Here is an 18,971-nt window from a genome sequence, read left to right on the forward strand (position 1 = left end):
GCAGCAGGGAAGGCCCCATTTAGACTGCAGCAAGAGAACTCACCAGGGAGGGCCCCCAGCAGTGCCCTTCTGCCTGGGGGGGAGGTCTTCCTAAAGGCCAAGCTGCTGGGGGGCTGGGATGTGAGCAAGGATGGAGTGGAACAGTTTCAGCACAAACTTCTTTTACGGTGCTGCTTGAAAACCAGGTCTGTCCTACTTGGTAGGAGTAGAGCTGAGCTGAAAGTTAAGTTCTTCTTATACAAAGGAAATTGCCTTCCTCTCTGGCTCTGTGTATGAGCTTATATATCCCTGGTAGCCTTGAGGCAATAAGCCTGGAAACCTGCCAGCTCGCAGGGTGCTGAACTGCATACCATAATGAACTCGAGAGCAAATCCAAGCAGGCAAATCCAGAGAGCGACTGGGATCCAGCAAGAACACTTGTATTAATCCTTTGTTTATGAAGTCTGATGCTCCTTAGAGATGACTCCCTTATTCATTGCCTCAGACTGTCAGAGAAGTATTGGCACTCTTCAGAAGTGCTTATACGTGACACGGAGAGCAGGGCAGCACTCAGATGTTGTCAGCTTCGTGTTGATAGATCTGCTGTTCTCTGGCCAAACACTAATTAGAAATTCAGCAAACGTCCACCATTCCCCTCTATATTGGCCAATGAAAAGCAACTACTTCTTTTTTTTCTTCATTTTGCTAATTTTTCAAAGCTTCCGTTCAGTTCTTTGTGGAATAAATGTGGGAAATGAAATGAACTAAAGCTGCTCTCATCCAGAAGGTAAATTCAGAGGCCAATGTACAAATCAGTGTATCCTCATAACTTTACTTTAGGGCCAGGACTGCGCCCTCAATAAAGCAATGAAACCCTTACTTTCAGAAGAAGGGATTCAGGTTCCTTGCCATGAAGTCTGAGGGAGTTGAGAGGAATCATTGTTTCCCTGTAAAGTCCTTTGGGAAAGCAAGAGGTGTAATGGTAGAGTCTGCATTGGGAACGTGCATTCTGAAATGCAGTCATTATTTTCCCAGCACAAAGCAATAAACAAATGATAAAAAGCTGAGTGTTAGCCCCCAGGAGGCATGTCTTCCAGCAGCCCCATGCAGCCCACAGCCCCGCTGTAGCTGAGCAAACCCTCAGGCAGCAGCCTGCTCCTTTTGATGTCAAAGCAAACAAACCCACATTTGTGTAGCTCTCCATCCCAGAACTTATTTTGGCGCTAATTTACAGTTTATTCACATGCTGTTAGTTTTGGTAAAGGAGTGAAATAAATCCAGTCTTAAGAGAGCTTTAAGCAGGTTAACAGAGGGAGATGACAGGGAGATGTGGGTGCCCTAGCCTCCCTCTGAATCTCAGTGGTGTAAAAACTGGGTATTTTACCGAGATGTTACACTCTGGTGGGCATTTAATTTCACGGGTTAGGTTACTGTTCAGTGCTGGCACCCCAACATCACCGCTGTTTGGCTCCATTTGCTCCTCTTCTGGAGAGGTTCAGTAGAGCCCAGCAACTGAGCCCACCACTCTGCCTCGTAGAGGGAACAGCACAGCTGTGATGTGTTGCTGTAGAGATAGACTCTAACATGGTCAGCTTTCCTCCAGAACAGTTAATATATCTAACATTTGCAAGTGGTAGATTCTGCCATACACAAAAGAGCGTTTGTGTCAGGATGTGGCTTTCAGAAAGAAGAAAAAAAAAGAAGAAAGGAAGAAAAAAAGTAGTGGTGGATTAATTGGAAAGGTCCAAAGCAGTCACACTCCCTCCCAGACAGGTCATTCATTTTGTTGCCTGCTGCTATGCAGCATCTGAACTTAAAACCTTCACAAACTTCGTTGAAGTGAGAGAGACAGAGGCAAGCTGGCTAAACTTGAACGAAACTCCCAACTGCTTATGCTTTTATTGCAGGGCTGCTTTCTCTTGTCATGATAGTTTATAGTCCCTCATTAACTTCTCCTGTTTTATGGTCACCTGCACGGACATTTCTGAAGGTACTCAGTCGATTAACAAAAATATCCCTAAACGTGGAACAGATGCTCAAAGTACACGTGAGTGAATGTGCACTGAAAGCAGGACCACCGTCCTTATCTCCTGATCATCCCCACCTGCATAGGTGATGATGGCTGGTCTGCATCCCACCCCATCCCAGGTTCTTGGAGGATGAGCCACATGGTTCCAATTAGGCAAAACCAACCCAGGTGGACCTCACCTTTCTGGACTGCCTGAATTGGAATGAGCTTTTAAATGGTTTTGTTTCAGCTTTCAGTTCCATCGGTACCTTTTTTTTTTGTTCTTGGGAATGAAGAGTTTAAAAAATAAAGTGGATTGGCTCTTTTAAAGACATTTCGAATGAAAAAAGCGTAATAGGATAAAGCTTCTTTTAAGCTACCAGCTCAATTATTAGGACACCAAAACTCAGAGAGAAACGTGAGTATTTGGCTTCTTGTCTACAGATCTGTTACTGAACCTCAGTATTTTCAGATTTTCCCATCACTGTCTTACAGTTGTTCTTGGCTCTATTTACAAACTGAATCAACTGCAGGATGAGTCTCTCGTCACTTGGGAAATGTTTTTTGTCATTTCTTTATTATTTTTTGTGTTATAATCTACCCAAACATGAAAAAAACTCAACATCCTGGATAACAAGATGAGAGCAGACATGCAGTAAATCAAAGCCTTCTCCTTTTTGCTGTGATGTGTTGTGGGGCTGGGTGACAGCTGGTGCAAGCAGAGCAATGTCCTGTGCAGCATCCCCCTGCAGCACGGGATGGAGCCTCTGCTGTCCAGCTGGAGCTCCTTCCTTGACCTGAACTTGTCATTGCCCCAGTGATTGGCTCATTCCTGTGCAGCCTAAAAGCTGTTGAATTCCTTATGTGTGGCCTCAAAACCAGGCATGGACTTTACTAAAGACTGAGGCTTGTTTCCTGGCCTGGCAGGGTCTTTCTCTGCTGATGAATACCATATTTTCCCTACACAATCTGTAAATAAGACAACACAGGTTTTATAAAATTCGAATGTTTTTCACGACTATGCGAGTTTATAAAATGCTGAAAGTAGGGTGGATTGTTGGTGATAAGGGAGGGACACTCCTTAGGAGAACTAGAAGGCTTTTTGTTTCCCACATGACGATTAACAGGAGATGTCACACCGAGGGAGCCAAGGTCGGGTGGTTTCGGCCTCTTGTTGCTGAAGACACAACTCGGTAAAACCCAGGAAAGCTTTCAGACTCCTGCAGAAGCTCCAACAAGCAGGGAGCACAGCTGGTCCTCAGCCAAGCCTCCCTGATCCCACCTACAGATACCACAGGGATACATTTGCACAAATGTCTGGGAAAAAGAAGAAAAGTAGGACACGCTACAGCGAAGCACTGTGCAAACTCTTGTTTTCCAGTTCACCCCACTCCAATGAGATTTTTCTGTTATCTGCCAGCCTGTGAGGAGTGGCAGCACGCTCAGTCCTTGGCCACAGCTCAGGGTTTCTGCAGTGCTCTCTGCTTGTCCTGCAGAGATGATCTGGGCCAGCCCACAGAGGAGCTTTGGTGGAGGAATATGGACAATTCACCTCTCGCCTGACCTTTCAAAGCTAAATCTGGAGTGCAATTTTTGGTCTGGTTATTCAGTTTTCTTTTTTTCTTTTCTTCCATGGCTTAAAGCGTTAATTCTGCCCAACGCAATGTAATTTTATTGAGCAATATGAGCCGGAGACAGAATCTTCACTGCCATCAGAACCCAAATGGTAAATAGGCTCTTTCTCTAATTCCTGGGATGTGCTATAACTCAGTTTGAATGTTGAAAGGAAATGGGCCTCCAGGGGAGTCTGGAGCTCTGTTCATTCAAGTTCTAATTAAAGTTTTCCCCTCTCAAGTTTCACTTTATTTTCCGGGGCTTTTGCTCCACGATGATTATTAACATGTGTCCCACAGCCCGGGATCGTTATACCCTTCCCTGCCCCATATTCCATAGCTGCCTCCTGCTGCAGCCCGGCTGCCTGGCCCTCCGTCCCGGAGCGTGCGGCTGCTGGCAGGCAGAGGCTGTGCTGCCCGGCCGCCCTCCTGCAGCAGGCGTTGCTTTCCTCCACTGCTGCTCGGTCGGATGCTGCTGTCCGGCGGGGACGATCCAGTCCAGGATTTCTTCCAGCCTTTTCTTCATGTTTCAAGAGCCCAGGCCAACTCTGGCTTCCTATTCCAACTCCAGCACGCTTATCTTTTTGGGGGCAGGAATTGTTAGTACAGTCTATCTTGCTTGCTGCAAGTTCTCCCTCTGCTGAGACATGTACTCTGGTGCCTCGTTCCTTTATTTTTTTTTCTCTCTGTCTTTTTTATGTTTTCTTCCTGTTGTTTTTCTTCTTAAATGTGTGAAGTGAAGAGTTCCTCTTCCCCCCTCTCCCTCTCCACTGCACAGAACAAACTCCCGTTGATTACACGCTGGAACTGTTGCTACTTTGCCAGAGGGGAGAGTGAACCTGTGCCTGCATGTGTGTATGTGTAAAATAGACAGAAAAATGTCAATGAACAGCAGGAAAAGTTCTGGGAGACCGTCCTACTACTATCGTCTGCTCCGGAGGTCACGACTTCAGAGACAGCGAAGCAGATCCCGGAGCCGGAACAGGCCGCTTAGTAGGGGTAATTGCAACCAAGTTCTGTTTAATTGGCAGTGCAAAGACATACGTGCTGATGATGCTTACAGGTAGCTTCGTTCCTGTGTGTAAGTGAGCTGTGTGAATGTAAGCGTGCCTGCTCCCCGTGCAGCGTGTGTTGGGCTTTGCCAAAGGCCATTGCTTGTGCTGCAGGGATGTGAGGGGAGGGAGAGCTGCTGAACGGAGCCTGGCTGTGACTCCTCGTGTGACTGTAACTAATCCCATCTTCTCATCGGTTATTTCAGCGTGTATAATTAAGATAACCATTTCTTTCTAGCGAACTAAGATGTTTGGAGGCCTAATTGATGATTATAGATATTTGATTAAGAGATGGTATCTGTGTGCCAAGATGAATTGCTGGAACTTGTTCTCCACGGGCTGAGTATCACCAGGGGTTTCAATATTACAAAGCTGAGTACAGTTTAAGGGCAGAATTTTTAGAGCCTGCAGGTTGTGCTCCAAAGGCACTGGGGAAACCTCTGGGACTTGTATTCCCAAATCACTTTGCTTTTAAAAATCCTGCTCTAAAAGGGCCTATTTGTCCTCATCAGCAGGAGTTAGGTCCACAGAGTAACGTTTCTGTAGGGCGTACTCACTCATGCAGCCCGTTTCTTCTACTTGAGGCAGCCACTGACCCAGATGCATTTTTAAAAATAAGCTATTCTGGCTCTCTCTTGCAGTGTGAGACACACGTCTGTTGGTGCTTGTGCCTGTTGTTAAAGCAGTCAAAGAGACGGGTGGCTCTGAGTCGTTCTGTGTTGAGCTGTCTTTGCAGAAAGGAAGATGAGGGCCGTGTTTGGCCTCCATTGTGACAATCCTGTCCTATTTATAAAGTCCTGAGCTCAATCAAAACCATGAACTAACTTTTTAGTTGTCGTTCTTGTGTGAATAAATATCTGTAGTAAAGAGTGCAGTGGCAACACCTCGTGTTCCACCAGGTGTGTGTGCAAATCGAGGCTTGTTCTTGTGTCCCTGGGGTTAATGGGGTGTACCCAGCAGAGCTGACCCCAGGAGGGCAAAATTTAACTTCACACAGTGTGCTCTTCCTCCCCTCACTTACGGTACTTTTTCTGGATGTGGAATCATTACTGGGAAAACAATAGGAAGCTAAATCAGTTCCCGAGCCTCATCCTTTCCTATAAGCAAAACAGAGTTTTTCTTTCCATGGTTTTGTTTTTTTTTTCCTGTTCTGCCTATCAGAGAGGAGACCCACAAGTGTGTAACAGCTCCTTTTCCCCCTTTATTCATATACTGCTCAAAACCAAAATATTTTACTGTCTTTTCAGTAACCAAGACAAACAAGATGTTTTCATTTCGTTTAGGTAACCCAGTATGAACTTATGAGCATAAATTGTCATGAGCACAAGGATATGCAAGCAGATTTGATTGAAATGGAAATGAGCCCTAATGTTTGTAAGAAATTGGATTAGAACCAAATGAAATCTTCTTGCTGTTGATCCCTCCCTGAGTATTTTGTGTTTGTCACATGTATGTAGGATTCTTGCCTGCTAGGAGAATCATAATGCTCTGCACTCATTTAGCTCTTCTCATCCATAGATCTTACAGGGATTTGCAAAATCTGGACAAGAATTTTCATTTTCTATATGCCATTTTCTATATGTAAGAGATGTAGAAAGCAAGTTAAGCAAGTTGTGGAGGAATGGTGTTGAGCTGCAAGGTCCTGGGGTGTGTAGGGCCCAGTCCAGGAGCTGGAGGCGGTCTGGGCAGAATGAAGAGCAGAATGCAGATTTTTTGCCAGTGGACAATTAGTGTGTGGGAGATGGTAGGGCTGCAGGAGCAGTGGGGAATGCAGGCAGCAGAATGAGTCTGTAGGCTTTTTGGTTTTAATGTAATGTTAATTCCCAAAGCCTACAAGCCTGAACAAGGAAGGAACTGAGGATCACCCTCTCAAGTACTCATACGCGGTGTCATTTGCCATTGCTAGCTAAAATGTTCAAAGACCAGATATTCTTAATGGAAAGTTATCATAATCTCATGAGTACTGGAGTGCTTTTACAGGAATTGGCTGTGGGTCTGTCTTGCCACTTGCTTGTTTCCAAGCCGTTTCCTCAGCAAGTCTCTCTCTCCCCTTTGCCACAATCCACACAGAGCACACGTGGATGCAGCTGGGCTGTGCAGCAGTGAGGCCCGCAGGCTGAGCTTCTCCACGCGGTGCTGCCCAGCAGGCCGGCAGCAAGCTCTGGGCCAGGGGGCTCGCTGGGGGTCAAACAGCTGTAACACATTTAGCAGGAGGAGGAGATCTCTTGGCACACGTCCTCTCCGGCATCGCAGCGCCGCACCAATCGCGGACGCGGCTCCCGGGAGGTGCAGGTGCTGCCATCTGCTGCCAGCACCGCTCCGTGCCACTGCGCTGCGGCGCCGGGCCGCCGGGCGCCCACCTGGGTTGTGTCTGCCAGGCTCTCTGAATAAGGAAGAGGTTGTGTTGAAACGCACGTGTTCCTATTCTGCCGCTTCTCTCTGCCAGCCCGGCAGGGGCAGATCCCCCAACTCGGAGTGTGGCTGCGGGATGCTGCTCACCCGAGGAAGGCAGGGCCGGCTGCTGGGGAAGTGGGCCTTGCTGCGGGGGACCAAGGAGGAGATGGCCGCTGCCTCAGGAAAGTGTGCTGCAGTGCATGTTAGATAAGCAAAGTGAGCAGAAATTGCATTTTCTGTGCAAGCCTCTAAGGAAAGTTGGGGACTGCTTGCTGTTGGGACTCCAGATGGACACAATCTGATGTAGCGTGCGGAAAAATCTGTCACACTTCCAGGTGTTTTCAGTGATAGCCAGCTTATTTGATGTCTCGTATGATGTTATCCTCTATTCATGGAATTCAGAGTTCTCTGGCCAGCCCTGTTGCCCGGGGCACGTTCATCTCGTGTTCGTGTGCCCAGGCCTGGAACAGCTGGAGAGGACTGAAACTGATGGGGTGGCAAATCAGGCCAGAGCAGGAAGGCATGCTGCTAGGAGGCTTCAACACACAGAAATTCCTGTAGTCTGATGATGGACAGATTTCACTCCACTGTTATATTTTGTTACAATGATGATAATGTTGGAAATCTCTCGGCTCTGCTTTCCGCAGGGGTTTGGGCATAATGTACTACAGGTACATTAGTTAGAAAGACCTATAAAATCCTCATGCCTGCCTATGACCATCTGTTCAGCTCAGAGATGTGTGTAAATACGTGAGGAATCATGGCTATAATTATGATTACTACCAGGTGATCCATCCAATGCAGCAGAAGGCGTTGGGAGGCAGAGAGGGCAGAAGGAAAATACTTCAGCATCAGAATGTATCAGCATTCAGAAGCATCACCTGCCTCTCTGCCTGCTGTGTGCTGCTCTGTGGCCCTTTCATGCTATCTCTGCCACTTCTTAATTATGGCCATAATGAAGGAGCAGGGCTCAGGGGCAACTGTTCTGAAAATCCAGTTTCCTCATGGAAACTGCTGAGGGTGCTCCATTCACCGGCCTCAGATCCAGCTGCTCTGCAGGCTGCGTGCTCTGGAAGCTCAATATTTTGTGAGTGTGAGGTTATGTTTCTGATCATTTATTAGTAAATTGCTTAATTATTGAATCATTTATTTAAAAACTGGAAGCTTTGGCATGTTTTTCTTTATGGTAATAATAGTTTTTGTTCCAACGTGCAACAGAATGACATGAGGAGGCTATACCCAGGCTTGCTTTCTAACTAAACTATGCTGAAAATTCATGCATCCTTCTCTCATCTTGTCATAAATGAAAATATGTTGTATACTATATTTGCATATTCTCTAAAAGGAGATGCTGTGGAAATAAGGAACTTCTCCATCACTTATTTTTCTCATTTGTTATAAGTGATTTTTTTGCCCATGATTAAGCATCTCTCCTAAGAAACCGCCTTCTGTTGCTAATTTGTCTCAGTGGGACCGAGGCAGGAGGCTGTCTGCATTCTTAGTAAGAAGAATTAGAAATAGTGATTTGAATCGAATGCAGCTTCGGCTTCAGCTCTTCCTTCTGTAGAACTCTGTAGGCGATCAGTTGTCATCATACTGCTAAGAACTCAGTAACAGTTTGATTTCCTGATCTTGAAGGTTTAATGTTTCTTCTCAGAATCATACAATCGTTACAATTGGAAAAGGCCACTAAGACCACCCCGTCCAACCATCACCCACCACCACACCTGCTGGTGTTCTTTCTAAAAAGCATCAGAGAAGCAACTGCTTTCACGTAAGAGCTGGGAGTGCTGAGTCCAGTTATAAACGCGTGTGATGGGATTTTGTAAGCTGTACTGTTGAGAAATATTCAACGTCAGCCCTTCTATTTTTAGCAGTAGTGCTCCAACTGAGAAGTTGCTGTATTTGCTCAGCAATACAGAATGAAAGAAGCCGCAGGTAGATGCGTTCTCATCTAACCAGTAAGGTGTCCAGGGACGACTGTGGGAGTCCTACAGGTGATCAGTGACAGTGATGGCACCAGCTGCAGGAGCTCTGGATTCTTCTCTGACTCCCTCTGCCCCAAGGTAGCAAGAGAACGTGGGAGTTTTGCTTCTCTGAAATTTGAACCATAGTTCCTACCTGTAAGTCCCACTTGTCCCAGAAATGGCATCTTTAAGAGATAACCAGGAACAGCAAATGTCTGGATGAAACTGTGAGGGTTGTCAATCCTGCTTAAGAGTGACTTAGGAATTTACTTTCCAAGGAACAGCCCATTTAATGCTGTGGCAGAAATTTGGGGATTTTCAGCACTTTTTAGGCAACTTGAAGTCTGACCACTGTCTATTTTTGCTCATCTTCTGCTTATCTCTTTTCCACGTTCTTTCCTTCTGGTAGCCTCCCTTTCCCCTGGCAGCGTTGCTAGGAGGGGTTTATTGCTCCAAAAGGAAATAAGCAGCGGAGTTGCTCCCAAGCAATGCAGAATGAGTTGTTATCTAAAAGCTACAGGTAATAAGTGAGAGAGGTTAAAAACCCAGCCTGCATCCAAAAGAGAACAGCTTCCAACAGCATGCTTAGGGCGGTTTTCCTGAGCTCTGATGTATTAAAGTAAGTTTGTGTCCTTACAGCTGGGGCAGTCCAAACAATTTAGACACAGAGCTGCCTTTTAAAGCTTTTAAACCTGTATTTTCCCTCAGAGGTCTTCTAGCGTGCCACTAATCCCTTAAGTTATTGCACTGAAGGCACTCTATAATCCTTTCATTTACTCTGGTCTCAATAGAGATGGGAACTGGCTGGGTCAGTTCCTATATTTGGTCATTATCAATTTTGCTTTTTTCACTTCAGACACGAGCTGAGGATAGTTTGCTTTCTTTTTAACACTGCAGAGAATGCTTGAAATTTAGATATTAATTGCTCATGTGTACGCATATTAAAATATGTATGCGGAACTCAGAACTTCCTCATTCATTTCTCTGTTGCATACAGCCTCGGGGTCGGACTTTCAAACTGAGTTTCCCCTGACCCCTTTGGGAGCCAAATGTAAAAACGGATGACTTTAAATCTGTGAATTAATACCCAGTGTAGAACAGGTGAGTGTCAAGGAGCAGTGATCACCACGGGTCGTCTCTGGAAGCCCCATCTCCCCACGCCCATTGCAGACGAAGCTTTTGACGTGGGATTTCCTGGCAGTGCTGGTGGCAAAGCTTTGTGGTTTGCGACTGTTGGCTACTTAGCATTACTTTCAAAGTGCATTTTAAGTTGAGCACTGAAGCATTCACTTTGGGGGAAATACATGCCTTGCTACTGCGTAGGCTTTGAGAAACACTGACAAGAATAAGGAAGGCCAAAGTTTTGCTTCATTAACATCAGCGCTGAAAAAGGATTCCTCAGATGTTGAGCACTTAATGTTTCTTTTTGAAGAAACCAATTTATTTCAAGTGCAAGTTCCTTTTGTACATTATGTGCTCACACTTTTGATTTCTTGCAGCACTTCTGCGCCAATGAATTTCTTGTAGTGTAGGAGATCAAGCCTGGTCTTGTTCTGAAGTACCCAAATGTGGTAATAGGTGGACTGCTGAAAAATTTGGCATCTGGAGTTAAATTACAGGATGCTTCTTAAGCTTCTTGGTTGCCATAGTAACAAGTAATAGTCATCCTCCGTGATTAAGCAGTGGCCATGGAAACCAAACGAGCAAGTTTTAAATGAAAGATATTTTCCCTTTACATTCTTAGCTGTCAAAGGTTAACAGTTATTACCTTCGTACCCTTAGATGGGAACAAATCCCAGTCTGGTCGGCGTATTTAAAGTGAGAACACTTGTGTTCACTTAAATAGCCTTACTTCTAGGACCAGCTGAATTTTGGGTGAATTCCCACATAAAATTTCTGAGTGGGGTGTGTGGTGCATTAACCTTCCTACAGAGAGTGACTGCAGTTCAGTGTGTGCTAAATGGTCCTGCAGTTCTGCAGGTCAGTGCTGAGGGAACCAAGGCTGCCCCTCAGGAGCAGAGCACCCCATAGGCATCCTGCAGAAAGCCCTGGAAAAACAGAACACCCTCTGTGACCTGAAGCTGGCAGTAGCCCTCCTAACCTTGGTGGATTCTAACTGCAGGAAGCGCTGTGTTTTCAGGCTTTCTGTCACTGCTGTGTTTTAATGCTGTCTGTGAGATCATTAGTAAAGATACTGCATTTTGTCCAGCAGATACCAAAAATGACTCCCATCCAGTTAGGTAAAATCTGTTATTCTTCTCCAAGTGAAACTGCATTCTGCTCTTGTGAACAACACTGAAGCTCCTGCAATGTCAAGGCAATCTAACTCGGATTAATTGGCTCTGGGCATTAAGAGTCTTTCAGGCTGATGTAAGAGCTGCATGTGCTATGTGGATTTCAAATCTTAATGTTTGGTCTATTATGCAGATGGATGTGAACGGAGATATGTATGTGACCCCATTTATCTCTCTAATGAAGTGCCATCAATGGAACATCTGTTTCTTTGCTGTAGAAGATGAAATCTCTGATGAATCATGCTTATAAATTAAGTGTTTATTTATTTAATATTCATTTTGCCGGTACAGACCTGTTAGAGCAGTCACCACGCACGACTGCAAAAAAGGTCTCGTAATTACCCTGCACCAAGTTCTGTGTGTATCTCTGCTGCTTCCCACGCGGTGTGGGCTGCCCTGGGCTGCTCCATGCTTCCCCTCTGCAGAGCTCTGCCCAGCAGGGCAGCCCACGAGGAGATGGGCCGTGCAGGTGGGAGCACAGGCGTGGCTGCACTCCGACTGCGCAGCTCCCATCTCACCCGTGTTACCATCGTGGAACTTGAGCAGAAGGCAAAAGGGATTACAGACAGACTTGTAAGAAAAGCAGTGAGCTCTGACCCCAGCCAGGTGCACAGACAGGTGAGAGCGTGGCTTAAGAACAGGCAGGAGCTCAGGGGAAGCTGAAATGAGACCCAGCTTGAAGTTTGCATTGAAGTAAAGGAAGAATTGATAGAGAAGTCAGCTGGAGTTGTGAGCTCTCTGACTCGTTTTGCAGGGCAGGGGCTGTACTGGGGCAGCAGGCCTTGCAGCAGCCGTGTCAGCTGTACGGGCAGAGCACGGCCAGAGGCTGCAGAGCATCCTGGGCAGGGGATGCTGTGCCCCCACACGGTGTGGATGGGTGGCACGGCTCACATCTGCAGAGCCACAAATGACAGAATTTAGAAGTCTGTCTTTTGCCCTGGATGGTGTCTGTGAATAGGCAGCCATGCTGATAAAGTGCTGCAAGAAAGCAGCACGGTAACGGTTCAGAATCTCTGCAGAAATGTTAAGCATGATGGATGAATCTAATTTAAATCTCCCCTGAGCTGACTTCTTGTTCTGCAAACTCCACGTTGCTTGTCTTTATCATCACATAGGAGGAAGCTGATGTTCCACTTCACTTTATCATCCTTTCCAGTTTAACCAGGGCAGTAGCAGTCTCTCCCATCTGGTCCCCAGCCAGGCTACAGCTTCATCTTTTTTCTGATGTATTTTTTAAGTCTGAGTTTGATTTCAATTTTACCCTGGAGAAAAGGCTCCTAATGATATGCTGTTAGCAAAAGACAAGTTTGTTCTCTAGACATCACACCAGAGAAAGATAAATATCATACATATTTTATTTCCAAGACTGATAAATAAGGAATAAAAAATACCAAGTATATATTACAAATGTCTAATTAAAAATACAAGACAGTAAAAATTGAGGTTGTAATGAGGGCTCCTCAACCAGTGTGATTTACTGCTTATTTGTGAAAGTGGGGGTAGTTTTCTGGATGCTGTGTATTCTGTCCCCATGGCCACTCAGGCACCAGGCCACAGCCCTGCACTTGGCTCTTACTTTTGCACATGGATCTCCTTCTGAATGCACAGCTCAGTTTTGCAATGCTGGGTGGCAGCAAATAAAACGGAGAAATGGGTGCATATTGAGTAGACAGAAAAAATGGCACTGCTTTTTGAACTACTGGATTCCAGAGCCGCTAATAGCACTTGCTGAGGAGTGTTATGAGGAATGTTAGATATCACTCAGTCCGTGCTATCTCAAAACCTGGCACAGAGAGGACATGAGATCCATTAAAGTGCACCGTGTGCTATGGCAAGGGTCAACACATCTAAAAGTCATTACTTAACAAAGAAAAAGAAGCTCTTCTTGCAGAAAGTGTTAGTCCTACTGTGAGAGAACACACTCATACTCTTTAACTGATGGGAAACAGTCTGTTCCAATGTTCTTTATGAGTTGAACTGTTTTCTGTTTTCCAGCCAGCCCAAATAAGGCTCTTCAGTTGCACAACTGCTCCAGGCACCGCGCTCATAGCTGCAGAGGGCAATAGGACTCTTTCTGGTGCTTCAGGTTTGTAGGTGTTCTGTGCAGGAGTTGGACTTGTGGTCCTCGTGGGTCCCTTCCAACTCAGGATGTTCTCTGATTCAGACGCCTCTTTGTGCTTCCCGGCAGTGGCACAGTTGGTCAGAGAATGGCAGTCCCTCTTCTAAGCTCATGACAGTGGTTTTGTAACACTTATGTCATCTGTGAGGGAAACAAAGGTAAAGGTGAGAGGCTTGAACATGTTTGGTGCCATCACTGTGGAGAGCATTAGCTGTAGGCACACCAACGGCCTGTAATGGGTGCGGGAAAGGCTTTGTGCCTTTGTGGCACAAAAGGCAACTAATGATCCCTTGTTGTTGCTGTTGGTGTTTTCTAACTAAATGATTAGATAAATGAGACTTTTTTTACAAGCTGTAGTTCTGTAAATATCCTTAATTGTCTGAGAAGCTGGTGAGAGCAGGAGAGCATGAGTGCTAAGTGAGCGGGGAGTAAATCACAGATTCTGATTGGGAGAGTCCTGGGTGGCAGTGAGATTGCTCTGCTTTACAGATGTGTGTTTAAGCAAGGGATTCTCAGATGTGGAAAGAAATAATTTTATTCTAATATAAAAAGCGGTGGTGACGCAAACGTTCATTAGCCTGGGGAATATCCATTCTGGATGTTCATTAGCTTTGCTTTTAGATGAGTCTGATTTTTCTGAGGGCATCATTACCTGCCCTAAACTTTTGCTTCTCAACCATTTTTACTTAAAAGTCAATTTTACTGCCTAATAAAGGCTTGACTTTTAATTAATTTTATGTGGCATAATGGTCATAATATTGCTGTAAGGGATCAGCTGGAATTCCCCAAGGAATCGTTAAGGCGATGGGTGAGATGTTCCAATAAATAGCTGTGCAGGTAACGGAGCAAAGAATCTGACCTCACATCTGTATTGCACGTCCAGCCGAGTGGAACAGGAGCAGGTCGTGTCAGTGAGCATTCCTGATCTGTCAGTGGCTATGCACTCATCTTTGCCCATTGGAAAGCAGACGTTCTTGCATCCCTGCTTCCCACCCAAGCCATTTTTGCCTCTTGATGGAAAAAAGTGGCTGAACTCAGTGCTTTCTGACTTTGCTTATTCCCAGGGTAATACTCCACTTCTGACAAGTGCCACTTTTCCAACAGCATCTTCTAAATAGGCCTTTGGGTTCAGATGAAAGCTCCGTCTTCCCTCCTGGACTCACATGGCCACCTCAAGCTTCCCGAAACGCAGATTTTCCTCCAACCTCTTCTGTTTGTTCCGAATCACACAAACACCAAACCAGGGATTTGTTTTAACTCACTGAGCCACGTGAAATAAATCACTTCTGTCACTGTGCACCTCCTCCTCTCCCGTGTTGGGTGTGTGACAAGGAGTTACTAGATAATGCTGAAATTAGAGAAATAACAGCTAAATTCATTAAGCAATAAAATTAATTCACAAAGGGTAATTGTATGAGCAGGAGACCGGTAATTCCTGTTCCCTCTGGTTTCGCAGAAACTCCGCCCTGCCGCAGCTCCACAGGTGCTGCAGAGCCCCGCTCCGATGGGCAGCACGGGGAGGGGTGCCGAGCTGAGCACAGCCCCACTGCTGGGTCACTGCCCAGGTCAGCAGCCAGCCTGCCCTCGCCAAGCCTTGCGTGCGGGGTCTGTTCCTTCAGCTTTGGGTTCTGATGAGCTCTTAGTTTTCTGAGGAGACTCCTGAGGATCTGGTGAAGTTTTCTTGCGTTCTCAAGTCTCTGTTCCTTAAAGCACATCGTGGTGGTGCTGTGAAGGAACCTGGCGGTTCCCAGCCTCCTGCTGAGCCTCCCCAGCCGCTGGCCTGCCCAGCATTCCGGGCATACCTCTCCTCTGTTGCCTCCGATGAAGTCATCACCTCCACTTCTCTTATTCCTGGCTTGTTCGGAGTGCCATGGCATGTGTGCTGCTGACAAGAACAGCTTCCTTTTGGTGAGTCGAGGGAGACGTTTTCTCATTGCTACCTCCTCAGTCAGGTTTGCACCTCCCTTTCTCTCTTGGAGTTGGAACGGCTTCATAGCAGAAAATCGACTTGCTGGGAAGCGTCTGCTGTTGGTTACTCATTCCAGCTGGGTCTCTTTGCTTTGTTTGTGCTGTCTCTTCCACCGGCTGATCCCTGGAATCGTGTGTCAGACAGCAGGAGAGGGGGAGCGCGTGAGGAGGGATGAGCAAGCAGGAAGAGCTGATGTATTTCATTCCCACTAAAAAGAGCGTAATCCCGACAATCGCCAGGACTAGCTGTGATTCACAAGAGCAGGTAATGCAAATGTGCGAACATCTCACTTGTTAGGTGAAAAGTAAACAGTATTAACGTTGTGTGTGTTGCACTTAATGACTGCTGTGCAGCAGTGTCTGAGGAAGGTGGTGATGCTGAGCGGGTGACCCACTCTCGTGCCGTCCCACCACTGATACCACAGCAGCCCCGGGGCTTGCTGCTCTGTAACCATTTCTCAGTGTGAAGAACAAGCATGGAATAGTAGCGAGGATTAATTATTCTGTTAATTCAGATGCCTTGAATTAGTTATCAAGTGTGTTTACTATGGTACAGAAACAGTTTCAGAAGTGTTCATAAGCCCTAGGACCTGAATTAATGTGTAATGTTTACACTGCGTGTCCTTCTGTTGGCAGTGAACTCAGTGGGATGCATTCCAACCCCGGCAGCTTATAAAAACTCCAAGCACAGTATGCACCAAAAAGCACTTTGGACCCGACTATGTCTGATAACTTAGTTGAGGTTTTGGGTTTTGTTAATTGCAAAGATGATTATCTTTGAAGATCTTATGCTGCAATGTGGGAAACCCAAAACATCACAGCCTTCTGTAAATATTTGGAAAAGCAGGAAGCACTTTTGTTTGCTTCTTCTCGCTTGGGTTCCCCTGTGCTTGCACAACGCTGATCCCCAGCCCAGTACAGCCACAGCACTGCAGGCCTGGGAGCTGTGGGACGTGGGCTGCAATGGGCACAGGGGAAGTAAAAGCAAATGTGAGTAGCAGTGCTTGGTGTCACTGTGAGCAAAGTGCCTAAAAGTGCCATTGGTAATGGGGAGGAGTGTAGATGAGGAATCGCTGCCAGAATAGCACAGTTCTCAGAGCAACCTATGACCCATTTCCAGTCTAATACTGAGATTTCCAAGAGCTTCTAGACCAGAAAATATGCTTAGGTGGACCCGGCTGTCCAACAGCAATGAGGCGTCTCACTGCTCATCTGTATTTATTCTGTCCTTTATTGGGGCATTGCTGTGGGTGGTGGAAATGGCTGCACTGCATGGGCTCCTCGCTGTGCCCCCAGAACTGCTCCACGCAGCCCTTCTGCTGCACTATCATCATCTCGTGAGAACGACTCCAGGGACTTTGGGTCTCTGTGTCATGAAGGAGAGGTCTGGAGGTTTTCAGTTCATAACAAATTGAGGACTTTGTATCAGCAAAATAGCGTCCTGAGATAGTGCGTGGTAAATCCCCAGGTCAGATCAAATCTAGAGCAAATAACCAGACAAATAGAAGGTATAATCCTGGAATTTCAGTGAGCTGAGGGATAGTGTTTGGCTAACAGAGTAATTCAGTGGCTGGCGAGGATGTTGTCCGCTAATAGCCAGCGCTCCTGGAAATGGCAGATGCTGAACCTGATCTCTGTAGCTGGCTCACCTTGTGCAGGAGTACAAATCTGTCAGAAATCACAGAAAATAAGGCTGGGAGTGCCTCAGAGCAGCACCTGCCAGCCTCTGTGCCTGGGGAAGGAGCTCTGTGTGCTGAGCATGGCATCACCGGGAGAGCTCCACTAACTGAGGTTTGGGATAGGCTTAAATGTACACAGATGGTCAATTCCAATGTATTATTATCTGTGTCAGGAGAAGACTTCTTCCAGTGGCTAACATAAACGTCTGCTCTAAATTGAGACATTTCTTTGTCTGCTCCTGGTGGATACACAGCGGTTTGTTATCGCTGCCTCGCAGCATCCATTGCTGCTCCTCTGCTCTGCTCTCCATGCATGGCAGCCTGGTTGGGACCTTTCCTCTCACCCTGAAGAAAAGGGCTGCTCCAACCTGTACGTATCCTTACTTGTCACTGAGCAAAAACTGCTCTGCTGTGCATTTCTGCTAGTAAGGAGATACTAATTTACTTGCATGCTGCTTTTACTTCTCTTTAAAATAAACAGCTTCCCTTTGAAACAAGCAATTCCCTCCACACCCAGTCCTCCTTCTAGTTTTTTCTGGTTTCTCATAGAGAGTTTTGTAATGTGTCTCCTGCAGTGATCCCCACAGTGCTTACATAAGGCTAGCATGGAACTGTGACTGTAAGCTTGAGAACAGCAAGAGGCATTGCTGCTGACCCACCTCTGTGCTTTGCTCTGGGTCAGAGTTGTGCCAGCCAGCTCTGCTTTGGGCAGATTGTAATCACAGAGTAATGATTTAAGAGAACAGTTTGTGACTTCAGTGCAGTGACATTAGAGCCAGGTATTAATCAGCCTTGGGTCATAACACACTGTCCTTTCTTCTGAGGAGGTCTGACCTGTGTGGTTAGAGAGGAAGCAGACCAAGAGTTTGCAGCAGCAGAAAGCTGTGCTGTGCTCTGACATCCCACTGCAGGGAAGGCAGTGCTGTGCAAAACAGCCCATCCTTGTCCTGTGCAGGAGGCCCAGCACTGCTCTGCAGCTGCTTCTCACCTAATCCCATCATTCCTGTTTTCCAGCCATGCATATGAGAAATGCTTTATACAGTATTTATTGGTCTGGTCATCAAGAAAATGCAAAGCAGCTTCTTTGGTCATCTTGTCGTCTTGAACTCACTTCCAAAGTTCTGTATTCCAGTTGCTCCTTTATGACAGCCCCTAAAAGGCCACTGCTCAAAGGGAGGCAGTGGGAGCCTGAATATGGAAAGAGGAGGTACCAAAGGACTTGGTTGTTCCTTGAGATTCAAAGTGCAGCATTCTGCAGAGAAAGTAACGAAGTAATCAGAGGGCTTGGCCAGGAGTTGTGAAAGCAGTGAGCTGGCTGACTTTGGCCGTCGGGCTCTTGTGGAGGTTGCAGGGTGACTGGTGAGGAAATACAGGTGGGATTGCCAACCAAGGAAGGTGACACTGAGCACTCATCCAGTCTGCAGTGGGAATCTGCAGTCCATCCCTTTGCAATAGTTAAGGGTACTTCTCAGGAACTGTTGAGTAGAATAGCAGCTATTGATTGTTTCTTACAGAACCTGGGTGACAGCAGACCTTGGCAAGGGAAAGGCCTTGCTTAGGGGACAGCCTTCCTTGCCAAGACCTGATTGCAGCGAACTGCAGATGGCAGAGGCTGAGAATTGGCAAACAGCCTCTAAGTACTATTAGTTATGAGAACATAATTGTCTGAGGCAATCTGAAGGGTAGGCTGTTCCATCTTTAGACTTCTTTGCATACTGATTTGTAGAAGCCTCCCTTTAGCAGCCTCTGCTGTCAGATTTCCCTGTGCAGCAGGTATTCTACAGGCTACTCATTCCCAGGATCCATAGTAATGATGTCATTCGTGGGCATTCCTGTTCTGTGTGAAACTGTGTTAGAATGAGTTCCCCAAGTTTACGTCAGCTCCTTTTTTTGTGGCC

The 18,971-nt window shown here is 46.3% G+C and overlaps 1 long non-coding RNA gene across 1 annotated transcript in view; it reads left to right on the forward strand.

Moving 5' to 3' along the window:
- The window catches only part of LOC104913696, a 79,691-nt gene that overhangs the window by 51,582 nt on the left and 9,138 nt on the right, over positions 1-18,971 (forward strand). The gene's annotated exons all lie outside the window — the stretch shown is intronic.

The sequence above is a fragment of the Meleagris gallopavo genome, chromosome 19 (genome assembly GCF_000146605.3).
Source record: "Meleagris gallopavo isolate NT-WF06-2002-E0010 breed Aviagen turkey brand Nicholas breeding stock chromosome 19, Turkey_5.1, whole genome shotgun sequence".
Taxonomy (NCBI): Eukaryota; Metazoa; Chordata; class Aves; order Galliformes; family Phasianidae; genus Meleagris; species Meleagris gallopavo.